The sequence below is a fragment of the Ptychodera flava genome, chromosome 6 (genome assembly GCF_041260155.1).
Source record: "Ptychodera flava strain L36383 chromosome 6, AS_Pfla_20210202, whole genome shotgun sequence".
Classification (NCBI taxonomy): domain Eukaryota; kingdom Metazoa; phylum Hemichordata; class Enteropneusta; family Ptychoderidae; genus Ptychodera; species Ptychodera flava.
In genome coordinates, this window is record NC_091933.1 from 44,494,783 (window position 1) to 44,515,547 (window position 20,765).

The window sequence follows — 20,765 nt, forward strand, 5'->3', positions numbered from 1 at the left end:
GACCACAGTCAAACAGACTGGGCTTCTCACTGAAGTCGGTACGTCAATGTTCCAGAGCGTCCACATATCTGTATAGGAATGCGTCAAGAAAAGCATCTCTGTCGAGATAGTGTAAAACTCAAATCGTCTCCAAATCTACATATTGTAATGACTTTCGTATGTATCTATAATGAAAGACAATCGGCAAAGTGGAAGGCAGGAAGGCCACTTTTCAGTACATCTGTCAACATAGAGTCCGGTCAATGCTAATGAGTTAAGCAATTGTCAAAACAATACATTCACTAAAAGAGGATGACGGTTATTTCAAAAGATCACGATAATAAACGAGGGAGATGATTTTCACGATGCATCACGTGCAGAAGGGGTTACTGTTGGTCAGTCCATTGCTAATCGTTACAATTAAATTCAAGCGATAAAAATACTACGCAATCGAAGGGCGATGTCAAAATCAAATTTTAAGCAAGATACAATACGTAAGCTCAGATGCTCCTCGTTTAATTGAGCTTTCAAGCAAATTTACAATAGTAGGGATGCGTTATCACCATGGTGCGGAATTCAAACATATTTGTCACTTTTTAACTTATAGGTCCATAAAGTGAGAGTAGAGGACTGTAGTCAGTACCTGACTTGTGAAGACTGTTTTGGATCAAACGATCCATATTGTGGATGGTGCACCTTGGAGAAAAGGTTAGACGTATTAGTCCCGTATGCATCATTAGGGAGCCGTTATTATTTACGGCCTGGGAGTCGGAGGCATGTAAGGGTGACTCAAATAATTGAGAACTTAAGGGTGGGTTACCCAAATGAGGGTAAGAAATGGGGTTTTCGTTTTTTGTGGCGAAATAAATTGAAACACTTCTCAGATTGCACCATTCCGTACATCAATTTCTCACAATTTTCAATGCGAGACAGGGACACCCCCTCTCGTGCTCTCTCCCCTTGGGTATTCTACCTATTTTACAAGTAAAAGACATATCGAAAACATATCTCAGATTACACCAGACTGCAGCATTGCACACACCAATTTCTTCAAAATTTTCACGGGATCTAGGACAAAACTGAACTGTTGTGAATCCATCCTTTATTTATATCACAGAAACATATTTTAATGGACTGACAGCAGAAGAAGGTCACAGATTTTCAATTCCTGCATATTCTATAGTCTTCTATCTCTGGCAAACTGAGAACTGTTTATTCAAAATGTATTGAATATTGTGACGCAAACACTGATCATGCAAAAAATGTAATAAAAATATCAGTGTTCAATGTAGTTTTCAAACAATTTTACCGAGTGCAAAATAAATTGAAACACCTCTCAGATTGCAACTCTTCACAGATCAATTTCTCTAGATTTTTATACACGAGAGGGACGACCCCCTCGTGGTCCCCCTGGGGTGTTTTAACAAATAAAACTATAAATACACCTCTTAGATTGCACCAGAGTGCACCATCGCACACATCAATACCTCGAAATTTTCCACACAAGATAGGACAAAGCCCTCTCTACACTTCGCCCTCAGATTCTCACGTGTTCTCTCCCTGCACTTTCAATTCTGTCCAGCGAGATATCCTAGTAAAAACCCTGTAATGATACCCATCAAAGTTAAACAATACTATATGGTTGGATACTAAATACAGCGTGAGCTTTTATATCTATATTTTACTGTCACTTTGATTTCCATTTTTTGGTCTCACATTTTTCAACCTACATACCATAACCGATGATAATCTAGCAGGGTACATCAGGAGTTGAAAGTCTTTACTATTGCTGTATTTGTGTACATTTTACAAATACATGTATCCGTGTTAACTTTTCTAAATGAGGGGTCAGTGAAAATTCCTGAGTTAGAGAGCGAGTTACTCAAATTCATCAGGGGTTACTCAAAACTTCTGAGTTTCCGATGAAATTACGCCGACCCCCAGGCCGTAAATAGTGACGGCTCCCTACCTACTATATACACGTGATTTGCGAGCCATTTTGCTAACCATTCGATATGTTGGCGAATATAACAGTTCATCTTTCGCATTAATGACATGGCCTTCCATGATTCAGCATTTTAACGTTAAAAAGCATGGCATATAAGATGCTCCAGACAGCTCACAGGATAGCCATACACTCTAAAACACCCAAGCTCAAAACGAAGAAGGCCAAACATGTAGCCAAGATTTACATCTAACATTTATGACGAAGACATCGGGAGTTTGTTCTTGGCCTTATTTGCAAACTTGTAGAAATCTGAATCACATATAAACAAACTGTCCATTGTAATATTTCAAAGATAATCTTCTAAAAATAATCTTGAATATTTTATGAGAGAAAATTACAAATAAACAATAGTATAAATTAAATCTACTCCCAATAAGGTGTACTAGAAAAGAAAACTGTCCCAGGTCGAGTGAAACTTCAAGATGGCTACATCTATTTGATGCAAACATGTGTGTTGAAATAGAAGCAATAGATCCTGAAAACGGAGTACCAATCGATGTGGCAAATCAGGTGAGGTGATATAAGACTTGCACCCTTATACGCAATGAAGAAATGCATATAAAACTGGGGTATATGTCGATATGTCTACTACAATATGTGTCCTGTACATTGTAGTGAATGAATCCCGTTGTGGCAGCATTATCAGTAACTATGAATCGGAAACGTGCAAGTTATAAAATATTCCTGCATGTAAAATGGGACTTTATGACCGATAACAGTTAACCGCGTATAGGTGTTTTACTTCACTCAAGATATTTTCGATGGCAAAAGTTTGATAAATATATTTGATTTTTAGATTATTTTGAACATGATTGAGTTACCGGAAGAAGATAGTTTTTAATACATATATGTGCAATTACGATGGCTTGTTCATAACAAGTGCCGAGAGGGACGGCTTGCACCTGACCTGTATCACACCACCTGTAGAAAGTCGGCCAAAACCACCACCGGAAGAAGGTCAGTGCTATTCTACTTTGAACCAACGCTTCGAAATGTTTTTTTTGACCACCACATTGAATGTCCCTAAAATGCTTTGCTGTGTAATAAGACCAACGAATTATTCGCTAGACATCGTTGCTAAAACCAATAAGATGTTAGTACATGTAATTTGATCTGATTACCCTTTTTTGAAATGGTTAGGTTTCCTTTTAATTAAATTATTTTACCCTAAAGCATAGTTTGAACTCACAGTTATAAATGAGATTCGTATGTATGAAATACCTTTTAAATTATGTCGGTAAACAATTGACTTGAAAGTTCCATCGATGTTAAATCAATTAGGTCAGTCATTAACTTGGCGAAACAAAGTGAACAGAATATATCCGACATAAATTAATGCTTTCTAATGATTCATAAATTCAGCGTAATTGACATTCTTATATACAGCGAACTGGCCGATAAAGCACCAATGATACAGTCCTGTGGTTCGAATGCCCTTCATTCTTCGCATCACACAGTCAAAAAAGTCTAATTAATGCGCCTAGTTTTTCATGTAGCAGATTTTCACAATTCGATGTAGTGGAGTGAAGACTGTAAAATGAATACAGTTAGGTACATGTAGTCAAATACATTTAGAGTAAACCACCAGTCGGGTTCGGTTGCTGTATACTAAAAAGATCGAGGTTTTAGATTATAGAAACGAATATAGACCCGAAAATATGCTTATTTGTGCAGCATTTGAGAGAATAATGCAGAGAAATAATGCTTGCAATAAATATCACAGCAGACTAAACTGTATACTTTTCAGATTTCATGACTTTACAATTGTATGTCAGAATCAAAGAAACCGGTGAAGATTTTGTTCAGAAAGATTTTCACTTTTATGACTGCAACGTACACACATCGTGAGTACACTTAATTCTGTTCGATTACTTCAGATTGTTAAGACCTAATTTGCGCATATGTAATTGCTATGATAGATTATATTTTATGCCGAAACAATCATTGTCTAGATACAACATTGAATGATAATAGTATGAAACGTCATAAAGTATGCTTGCAGGTTGAAAAATCCGTATATTTAAAGAAATTAGAAAAGACATCGGCTGCTCTTAACTTTTATTATGATCCAATTTTCCTGAAAGTTTTCTATAATTTTGTCAATCTGTGCTTAGTTACTTGTGTTTAGACACCTCTTTCTTAAGACGCATAAATGTTTTCTGATCTGTAGATGCAGCTCATGCGTTAAAAGTAAGTGGAGTTGTAATTGGTGTGTTTACGAGAATAGATGTGTCCATTATTTAGGCAGTTGTCCGGATGATGATTCATCGTCAATTATAGTGGGTGAAAATGTAAGTTACGCTTTCAAACCAGTAGCAAATTTACAGTTTTTAAGTTACTGTGCCGCATCTGTGTGACGCTGTGGAGTAACGAAATGCGTTGGATTGGAGTGTTATCGCACTTAATAAGGATGATTTTTGCATATGGGCTAGCTTTGTGGTCACATATCCCGGAAAAGCTACTTTCGCCATTTGTAGCCCGCACGATTTTTTTACATAAAACAATAGAAATAGTACAGAAGTTGCCCTGTAATTTTAATCATGGGAAAAAGCTCCAAGCTTGGAGCTTGCATCATGTAATATGGAAGGACCATTTTATCATGGTATGGCATTGTCCGCTCAGCCATGCTCAAACCAGGCTGTGCGTATTTACATAACTTTTGTTTATACTGAGTATCCTTGCATAAACAGTGAATCATTTATAATAAACTGTCTACTATCAGATTTTGTGTTGCTGTTTACTACTGTGTTACTTTGAGTGGACAATGTGGGGGCCATACCCGTGAGAAGATGGTCCTTTCCATATCACATGATGCAAGCTCCAGGCTTGGCGCTTTTCCCATGATTCAAATTACATGGGCAACTTCCTGTACTATCAATGTCCTCGACAAATCACTTAGAGGTGTGTACTAAGTACCCCAAAGAAACACTTGATGAATTGTCCATAAATGAGAACATTGTTCTTTAGTTTAACAGAACAAAAAAAACATTGTTAGTATTTTGATTTTGCCAGAACATATTCAATATCAGCGACAAAGAAGGCCAGCCATTCTGTCCTCAACTGAAAATGCAAAATGGAGAGGTTTTGATTCCAGCCGGCGTTGCTACAGAGATCCGAGCTGATACAATAAATATATATGATAATAAAGTAAGGATTATATCAATAACACCTATTTACAAAGTTGTAATCATTCAGATAAAAAAGAGATTGCATGTTAAACCATGCATTTTCGTTCTGATTCTAAATCGAATATTTATGCAAATCAAAGATGTATTTTTTTATTAAATCTACATGGAAAATAAAAGACACATGTAACCGTCAATGACAAAAGATTTACCTTATGGATATCGTATGCTTTACATTTTGGAGTAACAGCTGGTGCTTTAAACTAATAAAGTCAATGATCATGGAAACATGTCATATATAATTTTCTGTATAATTCATCAGAATCTTGCTGGTTACGAATGTGTTCTGATGGTTGAAGGTGCACCTCAGACTATTACAGCGACCAGACATAATGAAACATCATTGACATGCAATATACGCAAGGTATTTGAACAAAATTGTTGTTCAATAAGTTTAAACCAGTACTTCGTATCCGTAGACTATTCTACGTCTGTAAGAACAAGGAAATTTAAAATAATGCCCTAAGTTTAAAAACTTTGATACAAGGGGAAAGTATAAGGATTTACAAAGCAGACAAGCAGATCAATCATAGGACATATAATATGCCAGGAATATACAACGTTAACAGCTTTTAGTAAGATGCAGTGTGGTTTGTCAGATCAGGATATCACTCCAATACCATGTGAAAACGTCCACAATTCTGTTACATGTATTTGTATTCTGTGAGGTAAATAAAGATATTACGTATCATATTTTACGAAAATGAATTTAAACTCTCATAAATCTATACCTTGACTAACGCGTTCTTTTCAGTAACACTATCTCTATATATTCAGTATGCCTACAAGTCTCTAATCCAAGAAATGCCAGTACGTCTCATCCTGAAATGGAATGGCCATCATATAATCGATGACATATATGGTTTCACAGGTAAGGGTGTATTAGTCGCAAATCATCTGTATCCTTTCCCATAAATGTAAGCTTTGATGAATAAAGTCTTTTCAAGATGATCACATGGTGAATTTGTCTTCTTATCTCCGCATATACAGAAAACCTGACGTAAAAGAATACTTATCACGTTTAACGTTGAAATTGTCAACCAAAACTAATCACATTTAAAAGTCCTCGGGCGTGATGTTCATCATTAAAATTTGAGATGCTTAAATATGATTAAAATACGTCGTATATGTGATTTAGTATTATGACTTGAAATTAATAATAACCAACAAAATTCCTACGTTATCATCAAGCTCCATCAACACGGACCAAAATTTGATTTTGGAAAGCTTTTTATGCCCTTCCATATAATGATTATTAATTAATTAAATGGTTCCAGAGCTTTCCTCAAGATTAGAAATGCACTTACTGAAAATAAAAACAATTGAAATTTGCGATTTGTCTTACATGAAATATATTATTACGAATGCAGTACTTCTTTCATGTTTTGAAAATTTTCACATTGATAAAATTAAGGTTTTACCTAAGATATCAATTATATATTTTTTCAGTGAAATTATATAACTGTTCAATAAATCGCCGAGACTGCAGTGAATGTTTGTCGAATATCACTACAAAACTGCCACTTAAGTGTGGTTGGTGTAATGAAAGCAAGAAGTGCGAAGTTGAAGTACTTTGTTCCACCGGTTGGTGGGGTTTTGGCACAGAGAATAATTGCGACCCACCAACAATTTTACAGGTAATATGTGATTTGCAATCAAGACATCATAGTTTCCAACAATGTTTAGCTTATTTATTCTTTGAATGATTCTTAGCAAACTGAAATATGATATCACAGGGAGTGCAAAGCAAAAGATGGTTCATTCAAAGTTACTGCTATTTACGGCCGATTTGAGAATTTTTATAAGTACATAATAATAAGTACTGAACCGTACTTTGCGTTGTACATGTACAAAATTCTTAAGTGAAGTAGCGACAGGCTTTACATTTTCAAGCATCGCATCAAGGATTGGCACAATATTTTACGGTATATTTCAAGAAAGTCGTTAATGTTTTTCGACGTAAACAATGTATGATTACTTATACAATCTCTCAAAATATCATTTTCTGCTAAGCGGTATCTAACCGGTATTCTTTTTTAAAAACTTACGATTATGTACACTCAACAGGTGTGGCCCTTGTCTGGTCCGTTCGAAGGGAATACAGATATTATCATTCAAGGTACAGACTTAGGAAAGCAAGCATCGAACATAGTCAATGTCACTGTGGCCAATTTACCTTGTGATCATTTACCAGACAGATACAGTGTGTCAAAAAAGTAAGAGTCTAACGTTCTGTTGTAAGTGACTCCTGCAATAAACAGCGGTCAATTAAACCACAAAGTGAAATTTGCTCCCTGAAAAGCAATACAAAGTCACATATCTGTTTTGATGTTTTGATAGATAAAGCCAGAGAAATCTATTTGCGGTTGTAATAAAACAAATCTTGCTTATGATTGTATTAAGGACATTTCTGCAAGGGTTTTTAGTATTATCTTCGGAACCTTACTCCAGAAGCAAATAGCAAGAAAGAAGAATTTCAACCCTATTAGGACTTTGCATGATTAAACAAACACCTGTGTAATAGTTTGTTTCTTTATGAGAGTTGTTATGATGACTTTGCAGGTGTCAAAATCGGTAAAAACCTATATGTTACTTGCAAAGCTTATCCTAATCAAGGTTAAAACCCGTTTAAAAAAGTAGGAATCTGAACTTATATATAGCATATGTAATCGCTTTAGCCATTCAAAGAAAATTTCTGAAACTTCAGAAAAAATAATTATTCAAAAAGACATCAGCAATGTGTACCTAACGGAGCCAGGCAATTATTTATCTTTTATGGATTTGGACCTTGAAATCAAACACCTTCTGACAAGGGTGCTATATGTACACACATGATGTACACATAAATCATGTCAGGCATATCAAATTGTAGGAAAACCAAATAAAAATATTCAAAAGCCCATTTAAGCTATGATAAATGATATGTTGGCCCCTAGAGAAAACCAGAGAAGGAACTCTGTTCAAGTCACCATACTATGTATTCAGCTCCATGAAGCCATAAAAGTCGGGAACATAAAGACTTCCTGAAAGTCCCGAAAGCCCTGAAGGCCTTCATACATGCACATCTGAACATTCCGATCAAGATTACGACCTTATCTCCAGTTTTTTCTAACGTCATATAACAGCAAAGAATTAAACGATACAAGTCATTCTCTTGCCACTAAGAGAGCAGGCCTTTGGGTACTCTAAGATGTACCTTTTGACACTGAATCGAACATAAGTGTAGGTATATATTAATATTTCTTATGTTTGCTATATTAGAAAGTCAGTTCGAGACTCTTTGGACTTAAGCCTGTTTGAGATATTGTTTCGACGCACAGCCAATATGATAAAAATACCTCTAAACAACAAAATTGTAACTTGATTATAATGTACTTACACCCTATAGGAAAATACTCCTAGCCAGTTATTCTTGTCCCTCCCTCTCTGATTTTTGAATCGCTTTGTTTGTAATTAATGATAGACCTAAACAGAAACATGTATGCAAAGCATTACTACCCTGAGCCAAATAGCAACATCCATATGACTGTTTAAGCCAGACCCTCGGAGGTAGAACGTGCATATATCCATTACCATACCATGTAGTGATACAATTGTCCACACCCTCGGTTTACAGGTTAAAACGGTCAACCAATAATGAGGTACATCCGTCCATCATTCTGATGAACAGAGTATCAACATGCTGCTCATCAGGTACTACATCAGGGCAATGAGGATACTCTAGAATATTTCTTCTAGGAAAGTCAGATCATACTTACTTTCATAAAATGACACCTGCACATGCTTCAGCCAATATTCCCAGGCATTGTGTCTCAGCAGGCCTTCTATAAATAATGCAGTACAAGTCAAAACTCCTCCCTTACCAATTCAGCTAGTCAGCCTCCAGCTGATAGACATACATATAGGCTTCAAAGTTACTCCACAGGTTTCTCTTTATCATCATTCCACCACAACAGGCAACTGTTACCTTGTTTGCCCACCAGAATTCATTGTGCAGAAAAACAACGCACACCCTTCCTCTCAAAACACGGGAACTCAAAGTTTATTAAAGAGGCACCCCCATTTTCGTAACATTTTTAAAACACATTTTTTTAATGCCAACGGTCGATATTTGACGTGGGGACTGCGCGCGGATCACGAGATATTGATAAAAACATGTCATTTCCTGAGCGTATTTTTCACATCCGAAGTTTTACGATCGTTTCTGATTATGACGCGAAATCTCCCGAAGGTTTGTTGTTGTGCTGATTGACAATATTCTAGGGAGTCCATAATAAGTTCGAACGACGCAATTTTACCTCCCACTGCGAAGACTTAATATACAGCATTATGCCTTTACCACAGGTCAGTTTTTGAAAACTTCTTCTTAGCTTTTGTCGTTTTCATTATTCTTAATCAGTTGTATTATATTTTTAACCAATACCACATAAACATCAGTTTTTACATGTTAAATATTAGCTGCCTCCAATGACTACATTTTGTCATCTGCCACACAGTACGTGTGGTTTGCCGCACGCGTGGTATGATATGCGTCTATGCATACAATGCGGTGGCCGCTATGTATCAACCGCACGTAACTGGGCTAGTCACCTATGCGAAATCTGGTGGAATCAGCAAAAATTGTTTTTCGTTTTATCACCAAGTCAGTAAGACTCAGCTTTCTCCCACGGGGCATGACCGATCACCGATGCAAGTGGTACTGTGGCGTACAGCAGCGTCAGTGTAGACTCGTACTCCATAGCTTAGTTGACAATGGCCCCAGTGCCGAACGTTCGATGTTCGGAAGCTGAATTTAGGTGGGCCACCGGAATTCAAACTTTTACTTTTTTAAAGACATGTTTTTATCGATATCTCGCGATCCGCGAGTCGCCACGTCAAATATCGACCGTTGGCACTAAAATGTGTTTTTAAAAATGTTACCAAGTGGGAGTGCCGCTTTAATATTCCTATATGAAAGCCTCGGCTGGGCAGACAAAACTGTTTCAATTAATGCTGCATACTATCCTATTCAATAACCAATGACTGCGAGTGAGATGGGGACTGAAGGAGAGGAAGAATTTATTACAGTGGGGTAGAATTAGAGAATATACTGCACAGAGCAATGTCAATTGTGATTGAAGGCTTGGTGAGAAAGAATTGATATGTGGATGTAATATGGATGAGAAAATTAGGAATGTTCGATCTCTCTCATAACTTGATATGAGAATACAGGATGAAAGAGAGTACTTTAGATAAATACGTTACGATACAGTGTTATGAGGGCCAATGACTTTGACGCCAACATTGTTATAATTGCGTTCTACCCACACGTATTACGTTTTGCCTACTGACCTATGTCTCAAACTTGTAAACGGGACGTAAGATGGTAATGGTAGTGGCGTAGCAGGGTGAAAAATTTCGATCATGCCTGATTTCCATTTCGATCGTATGTGCGTGACCACAATACATCTGGAGAAAGTGTCTTTACGAGAACAAGCACAGAAGGTAGAGGGGTCACTAGACCAAAGGGATTACACCTGCATGGCAATATGTAGCATCTTTTATGAGAACCAAACGGTGTTATCTTTGAAGACTATGAGCCTTTACATTTCCTGCATCCAGACAACCTCTGGCTAGTTATTTCCCGGAAGGAGACGTTCAGTTGCAATAGGTGGTGGCAGAATGTGAACACACAGAGTAAAATCTTGATGGAAAAGTAATCATCGTGCGGAAGAACATGCAGCACGATAGTGAAATACCAAAAAATTGCAATAAGTGATGGGAGAAGCAGAAGTGTACAAAACAAACTTCACAAAGACACGAAGAACCAGCAACCAACCACTACGAGACAATAGATCCGAATTGGCGAAATCGTGCTCGCAATTCTACTTCGGTAAGAACTGTGAACTAAACGGTCCACTTAAAGACAGAGACGAAGTTTGACTGAAAGGAACGAATTAAAATGCAGGGACGTGTCTAAGAAATGAGATAACCGACCTGCGTGAACCCGACAATGGAGACCGATATGACACAGCGAGGAGCGTACATCATCGGCCACTTCAGTGAAACTGTCAGCGAGTATCGTATCGAAGTTTCCAAGCATCGAGAACTCTATGCGTGGCAATGACTGACGAACTCTCGATGAAGACAATGATTCGAACACATAGTTCTACTGTAGCAACAAGTGAAGCAGCTGGAAATACATCATTCTGATATTTCAGTGCGTAGGAAAGTGATATCTGCTAGAGATGGCTACTGACTTACCATTCTTAGGAACGAATATTAAAAGATGTATTATAATGGTGCAACAATTATATTGACTACGATTATTTGGGACATAGTATGTAGTGTCATAGGACATTCATATTCTGTGATAGCAGATATGGGTGAATGAAGGGATTAAAAGATGTGGACTACCGTAATTTACGTGAAAAAGATCTATGTTTACTTACACTACTGAGGAACTTGGTGGTATTATAAATGTTGTTAATGGGATGGTCTTTGCACAATACGTCTTTAATTTTGATCGTTGGCTTGTGAATATGCATGTTGATAGGACCAGAAACAGTTACAGTTTTACAACGTTCCTGTGAACCTTGCAGAGTGGGTGTGTATCACTGTACACTCAAGCAATAGCTCTCTACTAGCTTATGTACAGTGCAGTTATATGAGTATCCCAACCAGTCAACCAGACAGCAAATAGGGTTTCATCGCGAGACCTTTCCCACCACATTTAATGCGCGATAAATAAGTTAAATGTGATTTTATTTCGGGTTACATAGTTCTCATGAAGAACTTGGACAATTTTATACAATACATAGAAAACCATCGAAACAAATTTGATAAACGGTTTATGTCTTTCATTGCACAGACTTGAATGTAAAACCGGTGCATCTGTAGCTGACTATACGGGCAATGTTGTAGTGACGGTTATTGCTAACGATGGTGATCACCGGGAAGCATATCACAATACTCAGTTTACATTCAGGGTAAGTTAGTAAAACGATGGATTCTATCCTTCTGCTGTAATATTCTGTTATCGTTAAATGTTGTTTGCATCGGTTTTAATAACACGGCTGTTGCATGAGAGGAATCTTAACATTTCCGTATAATATTTATTGATTAGAACCAACATGTTCTTGACTTCACTCCGACACTCGGCCCAAAGTCTGGAGGAACAATCGTTGCCATCCATGGGGAGTACATTAATGCTGGTAGAGTCATAGAGGCATATTTGGACGGATCGTCTTGTCTGATTAATAGGTAGGAAACATTCGAACACAAGTCCACAAGAAATGATATTATCCACTAGAAAGGGAAGTTTTATACACACAGACACTCACAGACACACACAGATACACACAGAAACACACACACAGACACACACAGATATATATATATATATATATATATATATATATATATATATATATATATATATATATATATATATATATATATATATATATATATATATATAATCCCATGGTATTTTTCTCTGTTTGACGTCATCGTATACGAGTGTTTTTCGCAGAGCTGTACAACTTCGAGCTGAAATCACATGAACAGTCTTCTTATTTTTCTTTGATGAGGATGGATCAAAATTTTTGTAACAAATTGCATGATTTTTATCGCGATTTGAGTTTTATTTACGCGGATTACTTACATCTAATGAGTAAAGCAATCCGTCAGGAGATGTGCAAATGTTTACAGGTATGACTTTCATTCATAAATCCATTAAGCTAAAATTTGATACATGGAATGGTATCTCCACCAATCGGACATACAGATTCGTGTCAATCATTGTCTCGCGCTGGACCAATGCCGAGGCAAATCTGCCATCGGCGGACATAGCTTTCACCACGCTAGCGACGGATAACAATAGCATTCTGCTTCATCCTCCTACTTACCTGTCACTGTGACTTTTGGGTAATCTCATTTGCTGCCTTCTAGAACGAGGCAAAAAATTAAATACACGTGATCTCATCCCAGGCGGAAACCGCCATGAGATTCCATATTCAAACAGTTCTCATTTGCCTCGGTGTGTGTAAATACACCGTTTTTCAGCCTTCCAGTATATGGTATTTTGACGTCCGGTTTTTGCTCACTGTTCCTTCCTGGGAGCATGAGTTACGGTATCGTCTATTATTTCCTGTTTATTTTCTCTTTTTTAGCAGTCAGTTTGGTTTGACGGTAGTTTTTCAGGCCGTTTGAAGTACTGCTTTGAGTTTATGTAGCAAGTGTGTGTTGCTATTGTTTGCTTTCCACGTTTTTGAATGCAGTGACGTGTTAGGTCTGTCTGCAGCTGTGCGAGCCAGTTTCTCGTGCATTGTGTATTGTACTTTATGGTATTTATCGCGCTGGTTTTTGTGTACTGTAGGTTTACCGGTTCTGCTTGTATCAAGGACCTATGAGATGTTCCTGCGAGTGACGGTTCTAAGGTTTGCACTGCAGCTAGGAAGATTATTCCTGCTGATGACAGCCATGACAAGTGTCTTGCATGTCGTAAGTGTTCAAAGGCTAAGCCTTGTGATATTTGCAAGGATTGGTCGGATGAACTATGGCGCATTTTTACTAATCCTGAGTTGCTGCAAGGTAAGCAAACTTCAAAAGGTAAGTCTCAGAAGGACAAGTCAATTTGCCCACTGACGAGTCGTATGTTTCCAAGGACGAGATTGAGGGTATTCTGGACACTAGATTTGAGCAATTTTCGGAGAAGGTTTCTTCTTTGTTGGCTGGTTTTCTTGCTCAATCTCAGAGTGCTGGTGTAGCAGAGGGCAATCATGTGGAGCCCAACACCAAAAGCACAGTCTGAATAGGGATTTACATTTGGACCCTACAGAGGTGATTAGTAATCAGGAGACGGCAGCTGTGTCGGGAGTTGTTCCACAGCCGTCTTACAAGTATAGAGATCCTGATTCTGTTTCTTTGTTCGCTCCGAGTGATCTTGATGAGAGCGCAGATGGAGACAGTCATTCTATGTCTACAGGGGTTTCATTAAGAGCCGGCAGCCGGCGAAATTGACCGGTTACTCTCACGATTTCGCCGGCTACTTTTTCGGAAAATTTGAACTCTTTCATCGCTGAAATATTTTTTACCTTCTGAAATGATACGGACAAGTTTCACAAACTGTGTAGTCAAACTTTGCTACGGCTTTCATGTGAAACAAAATTTAGAAGACGAGCGACTACTACGATCGCCTTGTACTACGATGCAGCACAGTCTCGCGTATACTGCCTTAATAAAAATCAGAATATTGCAACGGATGATTCTATTGGCTACCTGAATGGCTGATCCCGATGTGGTGACCTTCATATACGCCAATAAAACGTGCGTATTACACCTGTCGGCTGTCATTAGCTCAATTCAAAATGGTCGATGACAAATGAAGATGGAAGAGATCGCAAGGTCAAGCTTCTCTGTACGATCTTCGGTTTTGAAGTGGACCAAGAAACAAGAGAAGGATAATTACATGGATTTAAACTGTTTTTGAAGACAATGACCTGATTATTTTCTCACGAAAAACTTCCCGATTACAGTTCGAATTTAGTAAGCCGACGTGCGTTGCACCGTGGTAGGCGTAAATGTCAAGGTATATAACCAGCTGGACGTATTATATGTACTGCTTTTCGGTCTATCGACGCCACTAAAATCGTCACCCAGAGAGTGGTTAAAATACGATCAGACCTCTAAAATTCACTTCAAAAGCGATCGTCAGGTTAAATCCAAATGTGAGCTTCTGAACGTACTAATTTTCATATCCTATATCAAGGTTCTTACTTTGCATACCCATATAGTCAAATAACCTTGAGGGTCTTTGTTTCTATTTGCGAAACATGGTAACGATTGTTATTTTTTATCGTTATTGTTAAATAAATTATCATTTTTACTTCCCCAGTGGTATGAAAGTTCTTCATCTACAGATTGCCATACCAAACATCAGGGTTCTTACATTATTTTTTAAAGCTTAACTTTATACATTAATGAAAATTTTCTCATTTACTGTGCTTAAAATATCAGTGTTTCATTCAGGATGGCGTCAACAAGGGGGATTACCCCCTTTAATAGACAATTCGGGGGGATTTCACCAGTTCATGTGTTCTACTTGTACCTCTACATTTCATTTGGCGGAGTGGCCCGCCTTGACAAATTAATTGGGGTGCCAACATTTCAACAGAGGGGCAATCCCCTAACCCCCTGTCTAGATGTAACACTTATAACATCGTCTACAATATCAAATTTGTATCATTAATAATAGTGAATTATTATAGTTAACCTCCCAAAAGCGTAGAGGTTCTTAGGTTCTAAGACTTCAGTTTTCTTTGTTCAAAATATCGTCAACATTAGCACATTTTATTATTTGTAATTATGAATTTTCATATTTAGGCCTAATCTCCCAGGTAAAATGGCTTTTATGATATGAACACAAATTGCCCTGGAACACTGCTGACAGTTCTCGTGAAAATACTAGAAATTAATGTTACTGTAAGCTGTAAAAACTAAATTTTAGCTCATTTTTCAGGGTTTCGGCTCCCCCCATGACGACCGCTTTGTGGTCATGGCAGCTGCAAGCCGCCTACTTTTTCATTCTGGCCCCCTACTTCAAAACTTAATGAAACCCCTGGTCTAGGTCACAGGATTATGTGCGAAGTGACATTGCTTATTCTCGTTGTCATTCAGAAACTTCTACTGCTGATGCTGACATGTCAGAAGCTTTGTCTGGCAAATGGTATGACATTATTAACATTATTGGCAATGTGCTTGGCTGTACAAAAGATGATAGCAATCATGGTCAACGACAGTCTTTTTTACTTGGTGGAGATAGTACAGTTACAGGTGCTCCTCGTTTTCCCATCGAGGGACTGATTGCTCAAAGATGGACAGCTATTGAGAAGAGTTTGCCCAGAGTGTCAAAGTACACAAAGTCTGTAGACAAGAATTTCAGGTTCCTTGAAAAAGACTTTGAGAAGTTTGCCTGAGCGCCTAGTGTAGAAAGTTTTGTCCACATTAAATTGGCAGCTGATAAGAACATTTTTCAGCTACGGATTTGAGAAGTTTTACCCATAAGGCTGATCTTGGACATCTTATGGTAGATAAAGCTCTCAGAGTTTTACTGAGATGCATTTCACATTCATTGTTGGCAAACGCTTTTGTACATACGGCAGTTTCGCCAGATTCTTATATTCCTGATGACCAATTGTCTAAGGGTTTGGAATTTTTGCAGTTTTCTCTAACTTCTTCAGCAGATCAACTCTTGTGTGCCATTGCTTTTTCAGTTTCTGCCAGAAGGGAATTATTCCTCGATCAGATGGATTTTCCTACAAGATCAACTAGAAATCGTTTGACTAAGCTTCCTATACAGGTTGATAAACTCTTCCATGGAGAAGTCTCAGACATTTTTCACCAGGAAGCTGAAGCAGCTAGAGATGTTAGGGATATAGTCGTCCTTTCTAGACCACGTCAGGGATTTAAGCGACCTGATTCTTTTCAGCCCAAGTCGCAGCCTTCTGCTAAACTTAACAGATTTTTTGTAAAGAATTCTGTTTCTGCTACACCTAGTAATTACTTTAAGGGTAAAAGGGATAATGAGAGCTTTAGACCACCAGTGCCGCCCTTTCCGGATAAGCCCAGAGACCATTCTTTTAAACAATGACGGTTTGCCAGGGGCTCAGTGTGTAAGCCTAGCACAGTTAAATATTCAAATTCCTTTTCCGGAGGTGCCAGTAGGGGAAAGATTATCTCTTTTCAGTCACTCAGTCAGCACTGGGCCAAGATAACCAACAACCCGTGGGTTTCAGGAGTAGTTTCAGAAGGTTATCGCTTGGAACTTCTTCAAGTTCCTCCTCTTACAAGCAAGGTTATAAATTTTCCTCTTCCGTCGGGTTTAGGAAAGAGAAATGCTATCCTTCAGGAAATAGAATCATTAATCTCGCAGAGGGCTATCGAGCCTGTCACAGACAGATCAAAGGTTTTTACAGCTCAATGTTCTAATTCCAAAGAGATCAGGGGGTTGGAGACCAATTTTAAATCTCCGCCCGTTTAAACCATTTTCTCAAAAAGAAACACTTCAAGATGGAAACTCTACGTTCCGTATTATCGGATCTGTCAAAAGGGGATTATGCAGTTTCAATCGATCTAACAGACGCTTATCAACCATATCCTTATTCACCCAGACTGCAGACATTTTCTCAGGTTTGCAGTGCAGGGCAAGGTGTTTCAGTTTCGGACACTGCCTTTCGGTCTGTCGTCAGCACCCCGTGTGTTTACCAAGGTCACAGCAGTTTTGGGTGCCTTTCTTCGAAAGCAACAAATTTATGTTCACATGTATCTGGACGATTGGCTAGCCAGGCAGACGCAGATCAGGTTATTGCAGCGGGATACAGCACGTATTTTAAGGACAGCTGTCAGTCTAGGCTGGCTACCAAACGAAAAGAAGTCAGAACTTTGCCCCAGTCAGAACATTCATTATATAGGGGCGAAAATAGATTTGGAGGAAGGGATTGCTACTCCTATGCCAGAGCGCTTTCAAGCTATTTGCGAAATGGTAAGTCATCTCTTGCCCGGCAGTTTTCAGACGGCGCGGCATTTTCTTCGCCTCCTAGGTCTAATGGCATCTTGCGTTCAGCTCATACCTTTGGCAAGGTTGAACATGAGGCCAGTGCAAATATTCCTTCTGTCTCAATGGAGACCACATCAGAATCCTCTAAGTCATCCTATAAGGGTAGACGCCCTGTTAATACAGCATCTTCATTGGTGGACCAACAGAGTCAATTTTTTCAAGGGAGTTTCACTGTCCCTGGAGCCCAGAGGTTACAATAACCACGGATGCTTCAATGCAAGGTTGGGGCTCATATGGGAGATTTGACCATTTCAGGAGTCTGGTCAGTAGCCCAGAGACAAGAGCACATAAACTTTCTCGAGCTTCAGGCAGTATGGGAAAGTTTAAAGGCCTCCATCCCTCATATCTTAGGGAGAATGGTTCTTGTAAGGTCAGAAACTTCAACCGTAGTATCATATTTGAACAGGCGAGGGGAACACGGTCTCCATCTATCTGCATCCTCACTTGGCATCTAATGAATTGGTGCATTATCAGAAATATCAGGATCAGGGCAGCTCACATACCAGGCAGGTGCAATCTGATAGCAGATGCTCTGTCCAGAAGACGACCTATCCCAACAGAGTGGATGTTAAAACATCAGGTGGTAGAGTCCCTTTTCAAGGTGTTAGACAGGCCTCACATAGATCTGTTTGCAACTGCACACAATGCCCACCTGCAGGTGTATTGTTCTCCAGTTCCAGACCAAAGAGCAGAGGCAGTGGATGCCTTTTCAGTTCCCCGGACAAACATGTTTGCATACGCGTTTCCTCCAGTGTCTCTGATTCCCAGAGTACTGAGCAAGATGAGACACAAGGAGTGTGTTGTCATTCTGATATGTGGTTTCCTTGGTTGCTGGAGTTGCTAATAGAGATTTCAATAAAGCTACCAGAGACCCCAGACATTCTGAGCCAACCGTTGTCGGGTTTTCTTCACCCAGATCCATCAGTCCTCCAGTTGACTGCCTGGAAACTGTCAGAAACGTTTTTGCTCAGAGGGATTTTCAGCGAGAGCTGCAGAAGATGCAGCGAACTCGAGTAGATCATCAACCATTAAATCATACAATTACAGGTTAAGAGTATTCAGTGATTGGTGCAAAGAACATGATGTCAATCCCAAGCATCCACCTCTAAGTTCTGTGAGTGATTTTATCATGGTTTTGTTTTTGAGGCTAGAGGTCTAAAGCCCCAAACTATTTAAACATATTGTTCAGCGTTGAGTTCTTTCCTTCCAAGTTATAGTGAACATAGTGTAGGTCAGCATCCTCTTTTGGATAGTCTGATTAAAGGGTTTTTGTTAAGCGTCCTCCTCAGAGGAGATTTTTGCCTTCTTCGAGTCTTCCTTTAGTGTTAGACTCATTAAAGCCAGCTCCTTACGAGGCTATTAGTGAATCTGGTTTGAAGTATTTAACTATGAAAACTGTTTTTCCCATAGCTTACGCGTCTGGACGTAGACGTAGTGAGATTCACGCTTTGTCTATCAACAGTGCTTATCTCGGATGGGAGCCTACAGGTGTTAGATTGTTGCCTAGGGCAGGTTTTCTGTCAAAGAATGAATCTTTATCTCGTGTTGGTACAGAGATATTTATTCTGAGTCTTGAAAATTTTTCAAGTGATCCCAGGATAAACTTATTTGTCCTTGTAGGGCTCTTCGTTACTACATTAAGATGATTGCACACTTTGTGGTAATACAGAACAGTTGTTCATTAAGGTGTCTCCAGGTCAACATGGACCAGCATCCAAGGACACTATTTCTAGATGTTCAAGGGATACAATCCAACTTGCCTACGATTTTTCCGACGGCCATTGTAAACTTGTGCATTCCATCAGAGCACATGATACGTGAGCTTTGGCTGCCTCGTGAGCTTTGTTTAAAGGAGTGTCAGTGGATGACATTTGTAAAGCTGGTTTTGGGGCTTCTCCAAATACCTTTATTAACTTCTACCTCAAGGATGTGCCTATGGAAGCTAGTTTTTCTTTAGTTCTTTGAGGTGTGACTCTACCTAGGTTGGAGTGTTTGTTTGACATACCCTTCTCCATTTAAGATTTGGATTCTTGTAACCCAAAAGTAACAGTGACAGGTAAGTAGGAGGATGAAGCAGAATGAAAGTTCCCCCAGGAAACATCTTTCTGCGAAAACTCCTACTTACCTGTCACTCCTCCCGCCCTCCTCCCCACTATTTTGATAGTGTATTATGGAGGTTTAGAACTGTTTTAATATGGAATCTCATGGCGGTTTCCGCCTGGGATGAGATCACATGTATTTAAATTTTTGCCTCGTTCTGGAAGGCAGCAAATGAATAACCCAAAAGTAACAGTGACAGGTAAGTAGGAGTTTTCGCAGAAAGATGTTTCCTTTGGGGAAACTTTCATTTTGAGTTATTTCGAATATTTACAATATATTTATAAAGTGATTGCAATGACACGATTGAAACAGTAGTTATCCTTCTTAGCAATGTTGTGGCTTTTAAAATATCACAAGTTTACGGCCTTGGCGAGCCCGAAAGTTTCAGATCGATGACACACACAGTGTATGCTTGAAGTGGGCACTGCCATCACTGGTCTCCGCCGGTGGCCATCTCAGTCATCAATGTTTTCGTCATACGGACTTTGATATTTGCTGTGACACATATATCGCCCGCAGGTACTTCCCAATTTTGTTACTTGACGGGAACTCTGTTCTGTTGTGAGTGTTGTCTGAGTCAACTTTCGAAATGCATCGGATTCAACAGTGCTGCACTGCAGAGTTAAGGCTACAGGTCAACAGCCTTTGTCCTCACTACATCCTTACACCCTAAGCTTAGTTTGATTCCGATCGAGAAACAACGGAATAAATTGTGTGATGAAGGAAATTTATTGTTGTTCGTCGATACTTGTACCTTCTATGTCGCTTTCCCGAAGTTTGTACTGTATTCATTTATTAAGTTGAACTTTCGTTGAGGTGTATCTTTCGGGTTTATCACCAACCGGGATCGCCAGGTACGACGTTGCTTGCCGATCGCCAGTTACGATGTCCACAT

At 38.9% G+C, this 20,765-nt stretch overlaps 3 long non-coding RNA genes across 3 annotated transcripts; all 3 read left to right on the forward strand.

Moving 5' to 3' along the window:
• Nucleotides 1-586: 586 nt before the first annotated feature.
• On the forward strand, nucleotides 587-2,942 carry LOC139134362 (uncharacterized). Its single transcript, XR_011552799.1, has 3 exons — nucleotides 587-687; nucleotides 2,365-2,497; nucleotides 2,784-2,942. It is a non-coding gene; the product is annotated as an uncharacterized lncRNA (long non-coding RNA).
• A 2,492-nt stretch (nucleotides 2,943-5,434) lies between these two features.
• On the forward strand, nucleotides 5,435-6,805 carry LOC139134363 (uncharacterized). Its single transcript, XR_011552800.1, has 3 exons — nucleotides 5,435-5,536; nucleotides 5,950-6,043; nucleotides 6,622-6,805. It is a non-coding gene; the product is annotated as an uncharacterized lncRNA (long non-coding RNA).
• A 446-nt stretch (nucleotides 6,806-7,251) lies between these two features.
• On the forward strand, nucleotides 7,252-12,409 carry LOC139134364 (uncharacterized). Its single transcript, XR_011552801.1, has 3 exons — nucleotides 7,252-7,388; nucleotides 12,023-12,140; nucleotides 12,278-12,409. It is a non-coding gene; the product is annotated as an uncharacterized lncRNA (long non-coding RNA).
• The last annotated feature ends 8,356 nt before the right edge of the window (nucleotides 12,410-20,765 follow it).